This window comes from Schistocerca cancellata, chromosome 12 (genome assembly GCF_023864275.1).
Source record: "Schistocerca cancellata isolate TAMUIC-IGC-003103 chromosome 12, iqSchCanc2.1, whole genome shotgun sequence".
NCBI classification, from domain to species: domain Eukaryota; kingdom Metazoa; phylum Arthropoda; class Insecta; order Orthoptera; family Acrididae; genus Schistocerca; species Schistocerca cancellata.
Window position 1 is genome coordinate 139,544,716 of NC_064637.1, and position 19,105 is coordinate 139,563,820.

Here is a 19,105-nt window from a genome sequence, read left to right on the forward strand (position 1 = left end):
CCTCTCTGCCTCTACGTTTTGTAAAAGTATCTTGTGGATCAGAAAAGAAATTATATTACTACCTCTACAGGTTAAGTCTAGTTGAATGAAAGAGATTGTAAAGGCCGTAGCCGAAGATGTAGAATGTTACATTCTCTGCAAGGCGTTTGCCATCAGTAATGAGCGAAACTGTAAAATAAGGAGAAGGGATGACAAACGTCTATTATTGTTGTACTATTATATCACTAACGTTGCATTGCAAGAAACTTACTTACAGTTCCCCTTGCTGTTCAAAATTCTTTAACCCCCAATACCGTGCGATTATTTTGGTACCATTTAATGTAACAGTAGCCCCGACACCTCACTGCGCAGAGGAAATTGAACCTACATTTCGTATTTTTGTTAATTAGAGAGACTGTCTGGCAGTATGGCTGTTTCTTTTACTATTAAATTCCGAGCCACATATCCATTTTTAATGCTTAAAAGTGCGGACAAAACTTTTAGTAATACTAAATTACAAAGAGGGAATGATGAATGTAGCATGCTGCATACATAAATGTCACTGGAGATGTAGTTTGCATTTTATGTTACGAGAACAGAACTATTTTGTAACGCGTGAAATACACAATGATACGCTAACAGACAAACCGAGCAGTGATGCCATAGTCTGTTTTGTAATAATAGTGTAAAGGAAGAAGGAAACAGCAACTAGACATTTAAGTCACTCAATTTTCGCGGCCATTTTGCGGTTCATCACTTTGCTGCAAGGTGTCACTACCAGTCCCTCACACACTCAGTTATCACTTCGCTGCTAGGTGTCGCTACTAGTCCTTCACACACTCAGATATCACTTCGCTGCTAGGTGTCGCTAATACTCCCTCACACAGTCAGTTATCACTTCGCTGCTAGGTGTCGCTACTAGTCCCTCATAGACTCAGTTGTCTATAGTGCAGGGCTTCGCTACCAGAGGGCTCTATCAGCACCGGCGAGGACTCACTCTGTCGGCGTTTGCTGCTTCACTCCTCAACATCTATGCTAGCTGACGTGACTGCTAAATCTTCAGACTAAACGAAAAAATAACACAAATACCAAATAGGGCAAATAGTGATAAGTGCGAATACTACCGAACCATCACTTTCATACGTCCTGGCTGAAAATACTGATCCAAAATATTTACAGAGGAATGGAACACATTAGAGAAGACGAGCTAGACGAAAATCGATTTTGTGAGAACACACTAGCCGCTAGAGATCGGTTGAAGAAATTCAACCCCTATTTATAACATCCATAGATGTAGAAAATAACTTCTGACAGTTTTGACCAGAACATACAGTTTGAATTTAAGATGCAACCACCGATAAAATACAGTGAGCGGCATGTTATCTAGAACCCGGCCAGAAATCAGACAGCAGTTGTAAGACTTAACAGGAAGCTAATAGTTGAGAAGTGAGAGAGAGAGAGAGAGAGAGAGAGAGAGAGAGAGAGAGAGAGAGAGAGAGAGAGAGAGAGAGGGTGGGGGGGGGGGGGTTCTAGCCCCAGCTTCCATGTTATTCACTTTGCATACAGAGTGTTTCACACGTCATGCCACACACTTATCGAGTCTGTAGAGGGAACCTAGCTGATGAAGTTTTACATAGGAATCGATGTCTGGAAACGTCATCCAGCGATGCTACAGAGTATATAAGTTACAGGCGCTGCAGTCTGTAAAATATGTGTATACAGGGAGATCCAATTTTCTATGACGATGGAGATGGATAAATGTATCAATTTGAGGTTACGTCCATATAACGGAAAATTAGAAGAGAATACATCCCTGTTACGTGTAACAGTATGTTCCGGTAGTGTTGTAGCTAAAATGTAGGGCAGCAAACTTTCAGAGGTGGTAGTATGGACCGAAAGAAGAAAGCAATGTGCAGTACACATGGGCTGTAAAATGCATACCTTAAGAGCTGTGAGGACTTGTTCATCTTCGCTAGCATAAAACATGTGTCCACTATTGAACAAGTGCTCATAGCCCCTCAGGTACGCATTTTGTGGCCCATGTTTACCGGACATTTTTTCTTACTTTGATCCATACTACCACCTTTCAAAGTTAGCAACAACAGTATCAGTACTTGTATTCCACCGTCAGAGGTGTGATAACGATTTTCCCTTTTAACTTTCGACTCATTCGTTTCCGGTACTGGGGCCCTTACCTCAAATAGATACATAATAACGGCATCACACACTATTTACAAACATTTGCCGGAGCTGGCACCTGTATTTTGGTGCTCCGTAGCGTCGTTAGATGACGTTTGCAGGCCTGAGTTACTATGTAAAATTGCCAGCTCTAGAAATGTATAAAGACAGCAACATACGAAACGGACGGGAAATTCGGGAAATTAATCGAAGATAAAGAAGAAATAGAAGTTGTTTCCAAATCAAACTTTCATTTTGCTGCTGCTGATTTCAAATTTCGTGGCATTTATTCGCTCTGAAGAGGATCGTTCAAACGATGGTCGAAATGTCGTTATTTTGGTTGTTTCACTGTTTTATAATGACATAGCCTAGTACCCAAAATGATTTTCTTCAAGTTGTTTGTAGGAATTCTATCGCTTCTCTCCGATATTTTCAGTATGATATTAGTATTTTTTCCTACACCTAGCAACTTTAGTAGTGCTTGAAATGACGGAAAGGTGCTTCGTTTTAATGATAACGATATACAGGATAATTCAGCCATGTTTCTGCGAAGTTGCACAACGCCGAAATCCTGAAAGACATCCGTATATTTCGAATGAGGTTCAACAGCTGTAGGTAGGAGACGAGGTACTGGCAGAAGTAAAGCTGTGTGGGCGAGGCGTGAGTCTTGCTTGGGTAGCTCAGATGGTAGAGCACTTGCCCGCGAAAGGCAAACCTCCAGAGTCGAGTCACGGTCCAGCACACAGTTTTAATCTGCCAGGAAGTTTCATATCGGCGCACACTCCTCTGCAGAGTGAACTAATTCTGGAAACAGCTGTACAGGTACTGGAGAGATACAGGACGTTCCAAAATTCCCGTTAAAAACTTCTAGGGAACTGAGTGACGATATTTAGAAATGGAATCCATGTATGGAAACGTATATCCGTGCTACAGCCGTATAAATACATCTTTGCTAATGTAGTAGTAATTCCAGCAGGACAATGCGACACCCCACAAAACCACAATTGCTACAGAGTGGCTGCAGGAACACTGTTCCGAAGTTAAACACTTCCGCTGGCCACGAAGCTCCCCAAACATCCTGTACGTTTCCTGTAAACTGTATAGCATTATCGAGCATATCTGGGATGCCTTGCAACGTGTTGATCAGAGGAGATCTCTAATCGCTCGTACTCTTAAGGATTTATGGGCAGCTCGGCAGGATTCATGATGTCAGTTCCCTCCTGCGCGACTTCAGCCATTAGTCGATTCCATGCCACGGCGTGTTGAGACACTTCTGCGTGCTCGCGGGGGCCCTACACGGTATTTCTTTGGCTCTTCAGTGTAACAAATTACTTGTCAAAGTGACAGCGTTACCAACATGTTTTCAAATGGTTGTAGCACACGGTACGTTGCCGGAGATGGGTTACAATTTAAAATACGAGTATTATGTACTCAGTCCCCTCTACAAGTTCTAGCAGTTAGTGATGGGAATTACGGAACATCCTGTACGTTTCCAGTAAATTGTGTGGCCGTTGTCGTATTATATCTGATATCTGCGAATACATTTCATAATTCGTGACAGATCGTCAGGCGCGACTGCAGACGTCCTCAGCGTTTACCCAGGGGGCGTCTTGGCTACGGCAGCTCTGACGCCCACGAGAATAACCGGAGGTAGAGAGCGCAGCACGGCTAGTTTGAAGGACATTTTCAACTAGTGTTGCCAGAGGTGTCTCTTTTTAGAGATACGACGACTCGCCGCACGTAAGCTGTAAGCGCAAAGCCAAATGCTAACATTTCGAAATACACTATCCTATCAGTAAGTGTACAGGCACCTATTAGTGGACATTAATATGCAGTGTGTCCACCCTTTGTCTCTATGGCGGCTTGAACTCTGCGCGGGACACTAAGTGAGGTGCCTGACGACAATTTACGCACCACACACGGAGATAGTATCTACGTGTTTGTCTTTGTACATGCCAGGCAATACATTGCTCAGCAAGATTGCCACGTCTCTCACAAATTTTGAACGTTTGGAGCACAATGGGCGGGTTCTTTAAAGCAGGTCGCGATTTTGACGATGTAACGAACCAACTGAACTGAGTTTGGTTCGATATTTGTCAGGATCCGTTATCGACTTATCAATTGGTGAAGCTCTTTCTCTTGAATTAATCATACAGTTTTTCTGCAACTGTAATCATTCATTTGCCCCTACACGTACATCACGTGTATCGATTTCCATCGCACTGGGGTAGTTCCTCCGGGATACGTTTAATTTCCTTAGTGTGTAAATATATTTGGAGCATGTCATTCAGAAACGTTTGAAACGAAATAGAGGGGAGCGGGTTGTTTTTAGGAGAACAGAATGTATTAGACCCGCGGATAATGTGGTGTTATTGGCAGAGAGCGAAAGAAGTATGACTGAAATGTTAAAAGAATTAAACAAGAGACGTGAGTAAATTGGAATGAGAAATAATAAGAAAAATGCAAAATGTCCGGTGGTAAGAGCACGAAAAGTAAGTACGACTGTAATGTTAGGAAGGAAGATACACAACAATTTAGTGTTTTTAGATAACTGCGACGCCCTATTATGGACGACATTGGAAGTAATAAGGAGGTGAAAACACGTATAGCAATTGCCAACGAGACGTTTCATAAAAGGAGGCTTTTATGTGGGTGCGTTGATATTGGATAAAATAGGCAGGCGCAGTAAGAAATGAGGTGGTGTTAAGTGGAAGAACAGAGAGAAATTTTAAAGGTAGCAGGATGAGGAAACACAATTGGCATGGACACTAAATTAGAAGAGATTGTTTATTGATGGTATGGAGGAAATAGTGAATGAAAGAAGAAGAAGAAGAAGAAGAAGACGATGCAGAACATACAAGGTGGTGGACAGCGTAAGGACAGAAAATAGTTGTGAGAAAAGAAGAGGGTAACAAATGATGGGACTGCATGGAGAGGTACATGTGAAGACCTGCCCTAGGGCATAACACTCATGATGGCGGCGATGGTGGTGGTGGTGGTGGTGGTGGTGGTGGTGGTGGTGACGACGACGATGACGGTGAAGATGAGACTTATTTAGGACGTTTTCCAAGACGCCCATTTTCTTGTAATCGAAATTTAAACAAAAAAATAGGCAGCATATGATCTGTACTCTACAAACGACTGTGAACTGCATGGCAGATGGAACTTGCCATTATACCAGTTACTAGGACTTATTCCCACTCCACTGACGCATGGAGCGTGCGAATTGTGACTGCTTAAAAGCCTCTGTGCGTGCTGTGCTTAGTCTAATCTGGTCTTCACGCTTCCTGCAATACCGCCCACATTGCCGCGGTAAGTGGAAGAATTTGTTTTCCGACACATGTCGCCATGTAACAGTCGCTCATGGCGATACATTAAAGAGTTCTCTGTCTCCCTGTCAGAGAGCCAATTCCCGGCATCACTCTAACGAAATAAAGACGCAATTTCTGTGTGCCGCATTTGAAGGTGAGTCTGTAAAGGCTACAAAACTAGTTAATGGAATTAAAAATATTTCAAAGAGTGAGTTGTTGCAGTTTTCCATTTTTATATTCAATACACTAGTCACAGGCTCTAGATCCTCAGTGGATATGCTTAATCGGTTGTGATACTATTTGAATTGTTGAGCGCGTGATGTGTCCCTCCGAGATAAATTTTGCCTGGGCTTTAAGCGACTCACCGGTCAGCATTTACAGAGCTGCCAACTACATCTCGCACCGGGAATATTATTATGCTCAGTTTGAACCGCAGCTAAGGGAAGCGAACGCAGATCGAACGTGCATTCGCAGTCATTCCCTCTATTGACTACCATTCGCCTCCGGAAATATTTCAAGTAAACTTTCTCTGGATATCTTACGTTTGTTTCCAAGCGCCTGCCAGTTCAGTTTCATCAGAAACTCTGTGACACTCTCCAACGGGTCGAACAAACCTGTGACCATTCGTGCTGCCCTTCTTTGTATACATTCAGTATCGCCTGGCAGTCGTATCTGATTATGATCCAAGAATCTCTAGCAATATTGGGGGATGGGTCCCACGAGTGATTTCTAAGCAATTTCTTTTGTACACATATTGTGTTTTCCTAGAATTCCACCAACGAATGTCAGCCTGCCACCATCTATCCCTAAAACTGCGTCTATGTGACGGTTCCATTTCAAATCTCTAGAAATTTTTACACCCAGGTATTCGTGTGAGTTGAGCGATTGAGAATTTGACTCGCTGACACTATACCCGTAGGATAAGGTTATTTCGTTTTGTGAACCGAACAATTTATCATTTCGGGAACATTTGAACCAAGTTTTTTTTTTTTTTTTTGGTGGGGTTTAAGGGCGCTCAACTACTGAGGTCTAATTAGCGCCCAGTCACTGTTAGAGCACATGGAATCTAGTAAAACTCAAGGCGAGGGGGGGACACCAGGAAGACCTGACAAAGATGCAGATAAAATAAGTAAAAAGGTTAGATGTCTTTGGACAAGCCAGTCAAAGTTATAAAACGCAGAAGACGAGCAGCTGCTCGAGCGTCATCAGCTAAAATATCCGGTAAAGTATATGGCAGGGACAGGACAACACGAGATTGACTAAAGCGGGGACACGACAATAAAACATGGCGCACTGTTAATGCCTGACCACAAGGGCACTGCGGGGCTGGGTCACCGGAGAGCAGGTAGCGGTGGCTAAGCCGGCAATGCCCAATCCGCAACCTGGTCAGAAGGACCTCCTCTCGCCGAGATAGTCGGGAGGAGGTTGTCCAAGCAGTTGGGAGCGGTTTTACTGCCCGGAGCTTGTTTCCTTGGAGGGATGACCAAGCATCGCACCACAACGACACAAGCCTCTTACAAACATCCCCATGAACGTCAGATGACGGGACACAATGGGAGGCTGGCCGAGGCAGGAGGACTGCAGCCTTGGCTGCAGCATCTGCAGCCTCATTCCCAGGCACTCCTACATGTCCGGAAACCCACAGAAAGCTGACAGGAGAACCATCATCAGCGAAAGAATGGAGGGACTGCTGTATCCGTTGAATCAAGGGATGGACCGGATAGGGAGCTCCAAGGCTCTGAAGAGCACTGAGTGAGACTGAGCAGAGTACATACGATGAATGGCGGTGGCGGCGGGAATACTGAATGGCCTGATGGAGAGCAAAAAGCTCGGCCATAAAGCTCGAACATTGGTCGAGGAGCCGGTATTTAAAGGTGGCGGCCCCGACGACAAAGGCACAGCTGACACCATCGTCAGTTTTGGAGCCATCGGTGTAAATAAAGGTGTGACCGGCAAGTCGAGCACGAAGTTCGACAAACCGTGAGCAATACACTGCAGCCGGAGTACCCTCCTTCGGGAGTGAGCTGGGGTCGAGATAAATATGAACCGGAGCCTGGAGCCAAGATGGTGTCGGGCTCTCACCCTCTCTGAAGGTGGTAGGGAGGGCAAAATCCAGTTGTCGAAGCAGGCGACGGAAGCGGACTCCCGGGGGCAGCAGGGCAGACACATACAACCTGTACTGACGGTCGAGAGAATCGGCGAAGAAGGACTGGTAAGAGGGGTGGTCGGGCATAGACAACAGCCGGCAGGCATACCGACACAGCATTACGTCGCGCCGGTAGGTCAATGGTAATTCATCAGCTTCAGCATAAAGACTCTCGACAGGACTAGTGTAGAAGGCTCCGGTCGCAAGACGTAACCCCCGATGGTGGATGAAATTGAGACGGCGTAATAGGGATGGCCGAGCAGACGAGTAGACGAAGCTCCTATAATCCAGCTTCGATCGGACTATGGACCGATACAAGCGAAGAAGGTCAGTGCGATCAGCTCCCCAAGATGAACCACTAAGAACTCTGAGGATATTAAGGGAACGTGTACAACGGGCCGCCAAATAAGAGACATGTGGAGACCAACACAGTTTCCTGTCCAACGTGAGCCCTAGAAACTTAGTTGTTTCCACGAATGGGAGAACAACGGGACCGAGATGTAAGGATGGCGGAAGGAACGCTTTATATCGCCAAAAGTTGATACAAACCGTCTTCTCTTCAGAGAACCGGAAGCCATTTGCCACACTCCATGACTATAGGCTGTCTAGACAACGCTGAAGGCAGCGCTCCAGGAGGCATGTTCTCTGGGCACTGCAGTAGATCGTGAAGTCATCGACAAAGAGAGAGCCTGAGACATTAGGTGGAATGCAATCCATAATTGGATTGATCGCGATGGCAAAAAGGGCTACGCTCAAGACGGAGCCCTGAGGCACTCCGTTCTCCTGGAGGAAGACGTCGGACAATACGGAACCCACACGTACCCTAAACTTTCGATCCATTAAAAAGGAATCAATAAAAAGGGGCAGGCGACCGCGTAGGCCCCACCTGTGCATAGTGCGGAGGATACCTCCTCTCCGACAGGTATCATAAGCCTTCTCCAAATCGAAGAACACGGCTACCGTTTGGCGCCTTCGCAAAAAGTTGTTCATGATGAATGTCGACAAGGTCACAAGGTGGTCAACAGCGGAGCGGCGGCGACGAAAGCCGCATTGGACATTGGTAAGTAGCCGTCGAGATTCAAGAATCCAAACTAACCGAGCATGAACCATGCGCTCCATCACCTTACAGACACAGCTTGTAAGAGAAATGGGGCGGTAACTAGAAGGAAGGTGTCTATCCTTCCCGGGTTTGGGTATAGGAACAACGACAGCATCACGCCAACGCATGGGGACCTGACCTTCGGTCCAGACGCGATTGTAGGTACGAAGAAGGAAGCTTTTGCCCGCTGGAGAAAGGTGTGCCAGCATCTGAACGTGAATGGCATCTGGCCCCGGAGCAGAGGACCGGGACAGTGCAAGCGCACGTTCGAGTTCCCACATAGTAAAGGGGGCATTATAGGTTTCCAGATTCAGCGAGTGGAAGGAAGGTCGCCGAGCCTCTTCTGCCTCTTTCCTGGGAAGGAAGGCAGAGTGGTAATGGGCGGAGCTTGAAACCTCCGCGAAAAACCGGCCGAAGGCGTTGGAGACAGCCACAGGATCAACGAGGACCTCATTACCTGAGGTCATGCCACGTACCGAGGCATGGGCCTTAATGCCCGACAGCCGGCGCAGGCCACCCCAGACGACAGAAGAGGGAGTAAAACTGTTAAAGGAGCTGGTGAAAGAGGCCCAACAAGCTTTTTTGCTGTCTTTGATGACTCTATGGCATTGCGCTCGGAGTCGTTTGTATCCAATACAATTCGCCAACGTAGGATGGCGGCGAAAGGTGCGTAAAGCACGTCGTCGAGCACGGATAGCGTTTCTACAAGCCTCGTTCCACCAGGGGACGGAAACGCGACGGGAAGAAGAGGTAGTACGATGAATGGAACGTTCGGCAGCATTGATGATAACAGCCGTGAGGTATTCGACCTGACTGTCACAACTGAGAAACTCGTGGTCCGGAAATGTCGCCAGGGAGGAGTAAAGTCCCCAGTCAGCTTTCGGTATGTTCCAGCTCGAAGGACGTGGGGATGGGGTGTGGTGCAGGAGACGAACGACACAGGGGAAATGGTCGTTCGAATAGGTGTCAGAAAGGACATACCACTCGAACCGACGGGCATGAGTGGTAGAACAGATCGAGAGGTCCGAGTGGGAGTAGGTATGAGTAGAGTCCAAGAGGAAAGTCGGGGCGCCATTATTGAGGTAGACAAGATTGCGATGGTTGAAGACATCCGCCAAGAGTGAGCCTCTTTGACAGGATGCAGGAGAGCCCCAAAGGGGATGATGGGCACTGAAGTCGCCAAACAATAAAAACGGCGGGGGAAGCTGAACGATCAGGTGCATCATGTCAGCCCGACTAACAGCAGATGACGAAGGAGTGTAGACGGTACAAACTGAAAAAGTAAAAGCAGAAAGAGTAATACGGACAGCTATTGCTTGGAGTGGGGTGGTCGATGGGATGGGATGGTAATAGACATCGTCCCAAACGAGCAACATGACCCCACCATGAGCTGGGATACCGTCCACAGGGGTGAGGTCATACCGCTCCGAGGTATAGTGGGTAAAGGCAATACGGTCAGTTGGGCGCAACTTGGTTTCCTGGAGACCAAGGACGAGCGGACAGTGCAGGCGGAGGAGCAGTTGTAATTCCTCCCGATTAGATCGAATACCTCTTATGTTCCAATGTAACAAGGCCATCGCTAGTCAAAAAAGAGGGGGAACGAGACGGGGGAAGAGCTGGTCACCTCGACGGCCGCGGAGGGCCAGGTTTCGAGGGAACAACGCTACAACCGGCGGGAGGCGGATCCTGTTCCATCGAGTCGTCGCCAGCTGCGGCCGCTGTCCCCGGTTGTGTAGGAGGGGCAGCATCATTGGCCGACGAGAGGCCAGCTGAGCGCCTGGCAGCAGAGCGTCCCGGCGAAACTGAGGACGGCCGGGAGCAACGACTCACGGATGGAGCGTCAGACGAAACGCACCGGGGTGGAGAGGGCGATAGAGACTTCTTCTTGGAGGCCCTCTTGGAAGTCCGAGGAGGGACAGGGATGGTGGGCTGGACCCAAAGGAGGTCCTCACGCGCGGGGTCCGTTTTGGAACGCTGGACCTCGGAAAATGGGGTCCGGAACGTTTCCCCAATGGACGCCTGAGAAGAGGATCGCTTCTCAGGCGGAGGGGGGGGGAGGAGGAGGAGGAGGAAGGGTGGCCCCTGGGGCAGAGGGGGCGGGGGCCACGGAGGAGGAGGATTTGGAAGGGAGGGATTTGGGAGTCGGAGGCAGAGACCCCGGATGGGGGGAGGAGGCAGAAGGGGGAAGGGATTGGGGTGAGGATACTGCGGAAGGAGTGGACACAACTGAGGCAAACGAAGCGGTCAACGGCACGGGATGGAGGCGGTCATACTTCTTCCTGGCCTCAGAATAAGAGAGCCGATCCAAAGTTTTGAGTTCTTGTATCTTCTTCTCCTTCTGATATGCAGGGCAGTCTGAGGATCTAGGCGAGTGGATGCCGGGACAATTAATACACCGAGGTGGTGGGGTGCATGTATGTTCCTCACAAAGAGGACGTCCACAATCGACACAAAGGGGCTCAGCCTCACACCGTGACGACATGTGCCCAAAGCGCAAACACCGAAAACAGCGCATAGGAGGCGGGACGTAAGGTCGCACGTAGCACCGGTAGCACATCACCTTTCCCTTCTCCGGGAGTTTTTTTTTTTTTATGGTTTTAGGGCGCACAACTTCAATGGTCATTAGCGCCCTGACTACTCTAAGAATGCACCGCGAGACACAAGTTCACAACAACAACTAAAAGGGAAAACACGATAAAACACAGACTGACAGGCATAGGATTAAAAAACAGCATCATCAAATGTCCTTAGAGAGGTTTGTCAAATTGATAAAACGAAGAACACGAGCAACTGCTCGTGGGTCATCCGCTAAAATGGCATCGAAAGTACTGGGCAGGTTAAGATCTAGACGCAGTGTGTTAAAATCTGGACAGGACATTAAAATGTGTCGAACCGTCAGCAAGTGCCCACATGGGCAGAATGGCGCCGGCGCAGCCGTCAGCAGATGGCGATGGCTGAACTGGCAGTGTCCAATTCTTAACCGGGCCAAAACTACCTCCTCCCGCCGTGAAGGGCGTGAGGAGGACGTCCAAGCCACGGGAAGAGGTTTTAAGGCCCGAAGCTTGTTGTCTGTAAGTGCAGCCCAATCGGCATGCCACAGCGATAAAATGCGCCGACAAATAACCCTGCTAAAATCGGACGAAGGGACACAACAAGAAGCTGTCCGAGGCTGGAGGATCGCAGCCTTGGCCACGGCATCTGCAGCTTCGTTCCCAGGGATACCGACATGGCCAGGAACCCACATAAAGCTAACCGGAGAACCGACGTCCACCAGCTGCTGAAGAGAGCGTTGGATCCGGTGTACAAAAGGGTGAACCGGGTACGGATCACTGAGGCTCTGGATGGCGCTCAGGGAGTCGGAGCAGATGACATAAGGAGAATGTCGGTGGCGGCAGATGTAAAGAACAGCCTGGTAGAGGGCAAAGAGCTCAGCTGTGAAGACCGAACAATGGCCATGGAGCCGGTATTTGAAACTTTGTGCCCCAACAATAAAGGAACACCCGACCCCGTCATTGGTCTTAGAGCCATCTGTATAAATGAAAGTCATGTTGATAAACTTCGAACGAAGTTCCAAAAAACGGGAGTGGTAGACCGAACCGGGGGTAACCTCTTTTGGGAGCGAGCTGAGGTCAAGGTGAACGCGGACCTGAGCCTGGAGCCAAGGTGGCGTGTGGCTCTCGCCCACTCGAAAGGTTGCAGGGAGTGAAAAATTAAGGTGTTGAAGGAGGCGACGAAAGCGAACTCCAGGGGGTAGCAGGGCAGAGACATACAACCCGTATTGACGGTCGAGAGAGTCGTCAAAAAAGGAACGATAAGACGGATGGTCGGGCATTGACAGTAGCCGACAGGCATACCGACAAAGCAGTGTATCGCGCCGGTAGGTGAATGGCAATTCGCCAGCGTCAGCATGAAGACTCTCGACGGGACTAGTATAAAATGCTCCGATCGCAAGTCGTAATCCCCGATGTTGTATGGAGTTGAGGCGGCGTAAGATGGATGGCCGTGCAGAGGAGTATACGAAGCTCCCATAATCGAGCTTGGAGCGGACGATCGACCGATATAGACGAAGTAGGACGGTTCGATCCGCTCCCCACGACATACCACTGAGAACACGGAGGACATTTAAAGAACGGGTACAACGGGCGGCCAAATATGACACATGTGGAGACCAGCTAAGTTTCCTGTCACATGTAAGGCCTAAAAATTTGGTTGTCTCCACGATTGGGAGAGCAACGGGACCGAGTCGTAAGGACGGTGGGAGAAACTCTTTGTAGCGCCAGAAGTTAATACAGACCGTCTTCTCGGCAAAAAAACGGAAGCCATTGGCGACACTCCAGGAGGAAAGACGGTCAAGAGAACGCTGAAGACAGCGCTCCAGGACACGTGTACACTGCGCGCTGCAATAGATGGTAAAATCGTCCACGAAAAGGGAGCCTGATACATCAGCTGGGAGGCAATCCATTATTGGATTGATCGCGATGGCGAAGAGAGCGACGCTCAAAACTGAGCCCTGTGGCATCCCATTCTCCTGGCGAAAGGTGTCGGACAGGACAGAACCCACACGTACCCTGAACTGTCGGTCCATTAAAAAGGAACGAATAAAAAGAGGTAGGCGACCGCGAAGGCCCCATGTATGCATGGTGCGGAGAATGCCCGCCCTCCAACAGGTGTCGTAAGCCTTCTCCAAATCAAAGAACACAGCCGCGGTCGGGCGCTTCCGCAAGAAGTTATTCATAATGAAGGTCGACAAGGTAACCAGATGGTCAACAGCAGAGCGGCGCCTTCGAAATCCACATTGTACATTGGTAAGTTGGCGTCGAGACTCGAGCAGCCAAACCAATCGAGAGTTAACCATTCGCTCCATCACTTTACAGACACAGCTGGTAAGCGAAATAGGTCGATAACTGGAAGGCAAGTGCTTGTCCTTCCCCGGCTTAGGAATCAGGACAACAATAGACTGGCGCCAGCATGTGGGAACATGTCCCTCAATCCAGATGCGATTGTATGTACGAAGAAGAAAACCTTTACCCGCAGGAGAAAGGTTTTTCAGCATCTGAATATGAATAGAATCAGGCCCTGGAGCGGAGGACCGTGATCGGCCAAGTGCGTTTTCGAGTTCCCGCATGGTGAATGGGGCATTATAACTTTCACAATTCGAGGAGCGGAAGTTAGGTGGCCTAGCCTCCTCTGCCTGTTTGCGGGGGAGGAAGGCAGGGTGGTAATGAGCGGAGCTCGAAACCTCTGTGAAAAAGCGGCCGAAGGCATTGGAGACAGCCTCAGGGGCCACAAGGACGTCAGTCGCGACCTTCAAGCCAGAAACTGGGGAGTGGACCTTAGTGCCAGATAGCCGGCGCAGGCTACCCCAGACAACAGAAGAAGGAGTAAAACTGTTGAAGGTGCTTGTGAAAGCAGCCCAGCTGGCTTTCTTGCTTTCTTTAATAATACGACGACACTGAGCACGTAATCGTTTATAATTGATACAATTCGCCACTGTAGGGTGGCGTTTAAATGTGCGTAAAGCACGTCGACGAGCACGTAAAGCGTCTCTACATGCTGCGGTCCACCAGGGGACCGGTACGCGATGTGGAGAAGAAGTAGGGTGAGGGATGGAATATTCAGCAGCAGCGAGAATGACTTCCGTGAGGTGTGCGACCTGACGATCGCAGCTTGTGAAGGTTTGATGCTGAAAGGTCGCCCTGGAAGAGAAGAGCCCCCAGTCTACCTTGGAGATGGTCCAACTAGAGGAGCACGGAGAGGGGTAATGCTGCAGGAGATGGATAACACACGGGAAGTGGTCGCTCGAATATGTAACAGAAAGTGCATACCACTCAAACCTGCGTGCACGTTGGGGAGTACATATAGAGAGGTCTAAATGGGAATAGGTGTGAGATGGGTCCGAAAGAAAAGTAGGGGCGCCAATATTGAGGCAGACAAGATTGAGCTGGCTGAAAAGGTCTGCTAACAAGGAGCCCCTTGGGCAGGATGCTGGAGAGCCCCAAAGGGGATGGTGGGCATTGAAGTCTCCAGTTAACAAAAATGGTGCAGGTAGCTGAGCAATAAGTTACATCATGTCTGCCCTGGTAACGGCAGATGACGATGGAGTGTAAACGGTACAAAAGGAAAACGTAAAAGTGGGGAGAGTAATGCGGATGGCAACTGGCTGCAGGCCGGTGTGCAACGTGATGGGATCGTAGTAAATATCATCCCAGACCAGCAACATAACCCCTCCATGAGCTGGGATACCTACCACAGGGGGTAGGTCAAAACGCACAGAGGTGTAGTGTGCCAAGGCAATGTGATCTCATGGGCGTAGCTTCGTTTCCTGGAGGGCTACGACGAGCGGACGGTGCAAGCGGAGCAGCAACTTCAAGTCCTCTCGGTTGGAGCGAATGCTGCGAATATTCCAGTGAATAAGTGCCATCGTAAGATAAGGAAGATGAAAGAAGGGGTCACCCCGAAGGCCGCTGAGGGCCTGGCTTCGAGCGAGCACTGCCGCCGGTATCAGTAGGCGGACAGTCATCGTCCATTGGGTCTATAGGTTCATCGGCCATCTCGGGAGGATGGCCGGGACGGGGAGCTTCCTCCGCCGGTGAACGGCCAGATGTACGGCTACCAGCGGTGCGGCCAGGCGAAACAGATGACTGCCTGGGGCGGCAACCGCTGGGTGGCGCAGGAGAAGAAATGCGCCGTGGCGGAGAAGGAGAACTGTGCTTCCTATGAGCCTTTTTGGAAGGACGTTTGGTGGAAGTACCGGTCGAAGGCTGGGAGGTCGAGGTACGTAGGAAATCTGCACGGGATGGTTCCTTCTTGAAGGCCCGTGCATCTGACTTCGGGGTCTTCGTCTTAGCAGAAGCTGATGAAGGGGCTGGTGTCTGTGGGGTGATGGGAGGATGAGGAGACGTCGACCGCGCGATCTTAGCACTGACCGAACGGACGACCGTGGTGCTGAAGGTCAGATCGCATGTCTGGGTTGCTACCTCCCTGGTAGTCCGAGGAGAGGCGAGGACAGTACTGTATTTCCCCGCTGGGAGCAGCGCGGGCTTCCTACTAGCCAATAGCTTGCGAGCAGCCGAGGTGGACACTTTCTCTTTGACCCGAATTTCTTGGATACAGCGTTCTTCCTTATAGACAGGACAGTCGCGGGAGGATGCGGCATGGTCACCCTGACAGTTCACACAACGAGGAGACGGAGGTGGACAGTCACCCTCATGGGCATCCCTGCCACAAGTGACACATTTAGCCGCATTGGAACAAGACTGCCGAGCGTGACTGAAACGCTGACACTGGTAGCAGCGCGTAGGTGTCGGGACATAGGGGCGAACAGAAATAACCTCGTAGCCCGCCTTGATGCGCGATGGCAGCTTAACACTATCGAAGGTCAAGAAAAGTGTCCGGGTCGGTACAAGGTCATTGTTGACGTTTTTCATGACCCTATGGACAGCCGTCACGCCCTGCTCAGCGAGGAAAGATTGAATCTCCTCGTCAGTCAATCCGTCGAGGGAGCTAGTGTAGACTACACCACGAGACGAATTCACAGTTCGGTGGGCCTCCACCCGGACAGGGAACGTGTACAGGAGTGTGGCCCGAAGCAGTTTTTGTGCCTGAAAGGCACTCTCAGTTTCTAGTAATAAGGTACCATTACGCAACCTGGTACAAGATTTGACAGATCCGGCTATGGCATCTACGCCCTTCTGGATAACGAAAGGGTTGACAGAGGAAAAATCCTTTCCGTCCTCAGATCGAGAAACGACGAGGAACTGTGGGGCAGGCGGTAGTACTTTTGTCACTGGTGGCTGGTCACGTTTCCGTTTTTGGGCAGAAGTCGAGAGAGATGGAGTAGAATCCATTGCGGAGGAATCCCCCATGATTGCCAGCGTCTCCGATGGCGCGCTCCTTCCCCGTGGGCACCCTCTCAGAGGGCACTCCCTCCTTAGGTGAATGTTTACACCTCAGGTCACACCTCCCGAGAAACAGACGGAGGGACCAATCGGCATGGTCAGAACGTATCAGCTCAGGCAATCACCCCTCCCCAGGCCTGGCCTTTACCAGGGGGTACGCGCGTGCCTTACATGTCTACCCAGGGCGGGGAATTACGCGTTACCCCGTCACCGGCTACGCGTGCGAACGCGTGGGTCGGCCTTCAGGCACGCACAGGGAGGAAGGAAGAAGAGGAAAAAGAAGAGAGAGAGGGAGAAAGAGGACAGACTGTCTCAAACGCCGAGGCGGAGACCAGAGAAGGCAAGGAGAAGAAGGCAATGAGAAGGCAAGGAGAAGAAGGCAATGAGAAGGCAAGGAGAAGAAGGCAAGGAGACAGAAGGCAATGAGAAGGCAAGGAGAAGTCAAGGGAAAGAGTAAGGAAGACAGTGAGGTGGAGAAGAGCAAAGAAAGGAACCAACAATTGGAAGGAAGAAACGAGAAGTGAAAAACCAAAAAGACCACAATTATAGGTCGTGGAACCGTCCGTCTCCGGACGCAGGCGCTAACTACCCCCGTGAGGGGGATGGACTCCTTTTAGTCGCCTCTTACGACAGGCAGGAATACCTCGGGCCTATTCTAATCCCCGGACCCACAGGGGGACTTCTCCGGGAGAACGTCCCCCTCGAAGGCGAGGATAAAGGCCCCGGTGTCGATGCGACGGTCTTTGGGGCGCGCTGGACTCGCCGGACGAAATGCACGCCTCGGCGCTCCAGGTTGGCCCTGAGGTCCTCATCAGATTGCAGCAGGAGGTCCAGATGAAAAATAACCCCCTGCGTCCTATTTAGTGCCAGATGCGGGACAATGGACACTGGGATGTCCCCTAGGCGGTCGCACGCCTGGAGCGCCGCCGACTGTGTGGCGGAGGTGGTCTTTATAAGAACGGACCCCGAACGCATTTTACTAACAGCCTCGATTTCCCTGAAGATGTCTTCAATGTGCTGAACAAAGAACATAGGCTTGGAGGTGGCGAACGTCGCCCCATCGGTTCGAGAACAGACCAAATAGCGGGGGAAGTACTTCGCCCCAAGCCGGCGGGCCTGTCCCTCCTCCCAGGGAGAGGCCAAGGGGGAAAGGGCAGGAGAACCAGAACTAGAAACAGTACCTTTCTTTTTGAAAGACTCGGCCGCAGAGCGACCTGATACGTGTTGACGTTTCATCTGCGAAACGTCCGCCCCGATACCACCCACTCCGACCAGGGGCTCTCCCCACGGGCGCCACCCAGCCACAGCAAGGGCCACCTGGCAGGATGACCGTTGCCGGGAGTCCTGATGCCCCAAGGAGACGGGCATCTACTCCTTGGCCGACGTGGGGAGGGTGCAGCTCAGGTATCGGCAGTACGATCGATGTGTTGTCAGGGGGCTACAACCTAGAGGGTACAAGACGACCCCACCACAACGGGCTGGCTACCGTGCTTGATTTCGGGTGCCATGGAAAGTCCATCATGATCGTAGGTGCAGATGGGGAGCACTATGGGCGTAACTTGTACAACCCATCAGGCGTTTAGGCCCAATTTGAGGAATAGTGGGTATGGTTACAACGCCAGTACAACGCTGAGTGCCAAGGTCTTAGTGCACTGAGGACCAGTGGTACACCACGTAAGGCGTCCTTCCCCAAAAGGCTCGTACTACTGTAGAATTTTGAAAAATGGAGGTCAAACCACAAGGGGGACCATCACATGGAAGGCCGAAACGGTTGAAACTCCTTTTAGTCGCCTCTTACGACAGGCAGGAATACCTCGGGCCTATTCTTACCCCGGACCCGCAGGGGGTTGTACCAAGTTGTCATGCTTTGCACTACAGTGATATCAGAGCGTGGCTTCTTTCAGATAGTAATTCATTACAGACAACTGCATAATTTGCGGAAAGTGTGAAGTTTCAAATAGACCGCGTAACCACCACCGCCTTCTCCCCTCCAAATTGCTATCTGAAGACTGGAAGTACCATATGTAAACCACCTTCAGAAGTTCGTTCACTTTCCGTATCAGTTAATGTGTTAAATACTTGACCTGAAGAAGCATAGCCCTTTGCAGTTGAAGACGCTCTGTTTTAAGAGAAGCTAGTTTTTCGACAACATCTGAACGTTTATGAGGTAGGTGTTGTACAATGCTATAATATTTCAGGTATATTCAGCGATATGTGTGGATACTGTCAGACAAATGTGTTGCGAATAGAATGAGTAGTAAAGAAGTAATAAATTCAAAATTCATGCCTAATGCCGACGCCTTACTGCACGAACAGCTAAAATGTAGGAGCGATAAAAGTCTTTTTTCCTTTCATCATTCTGTCAGGGATATCAGCGGGAAAAAAAAGTTTCGGAAATTTTCGAAATTGTGTGAAGTTTGTTGGAAGTCGCCAAGTGCTGCCATACACAAATGCACGGTTAATATGATCTGGATAATTTTCGCGCCATGAAATT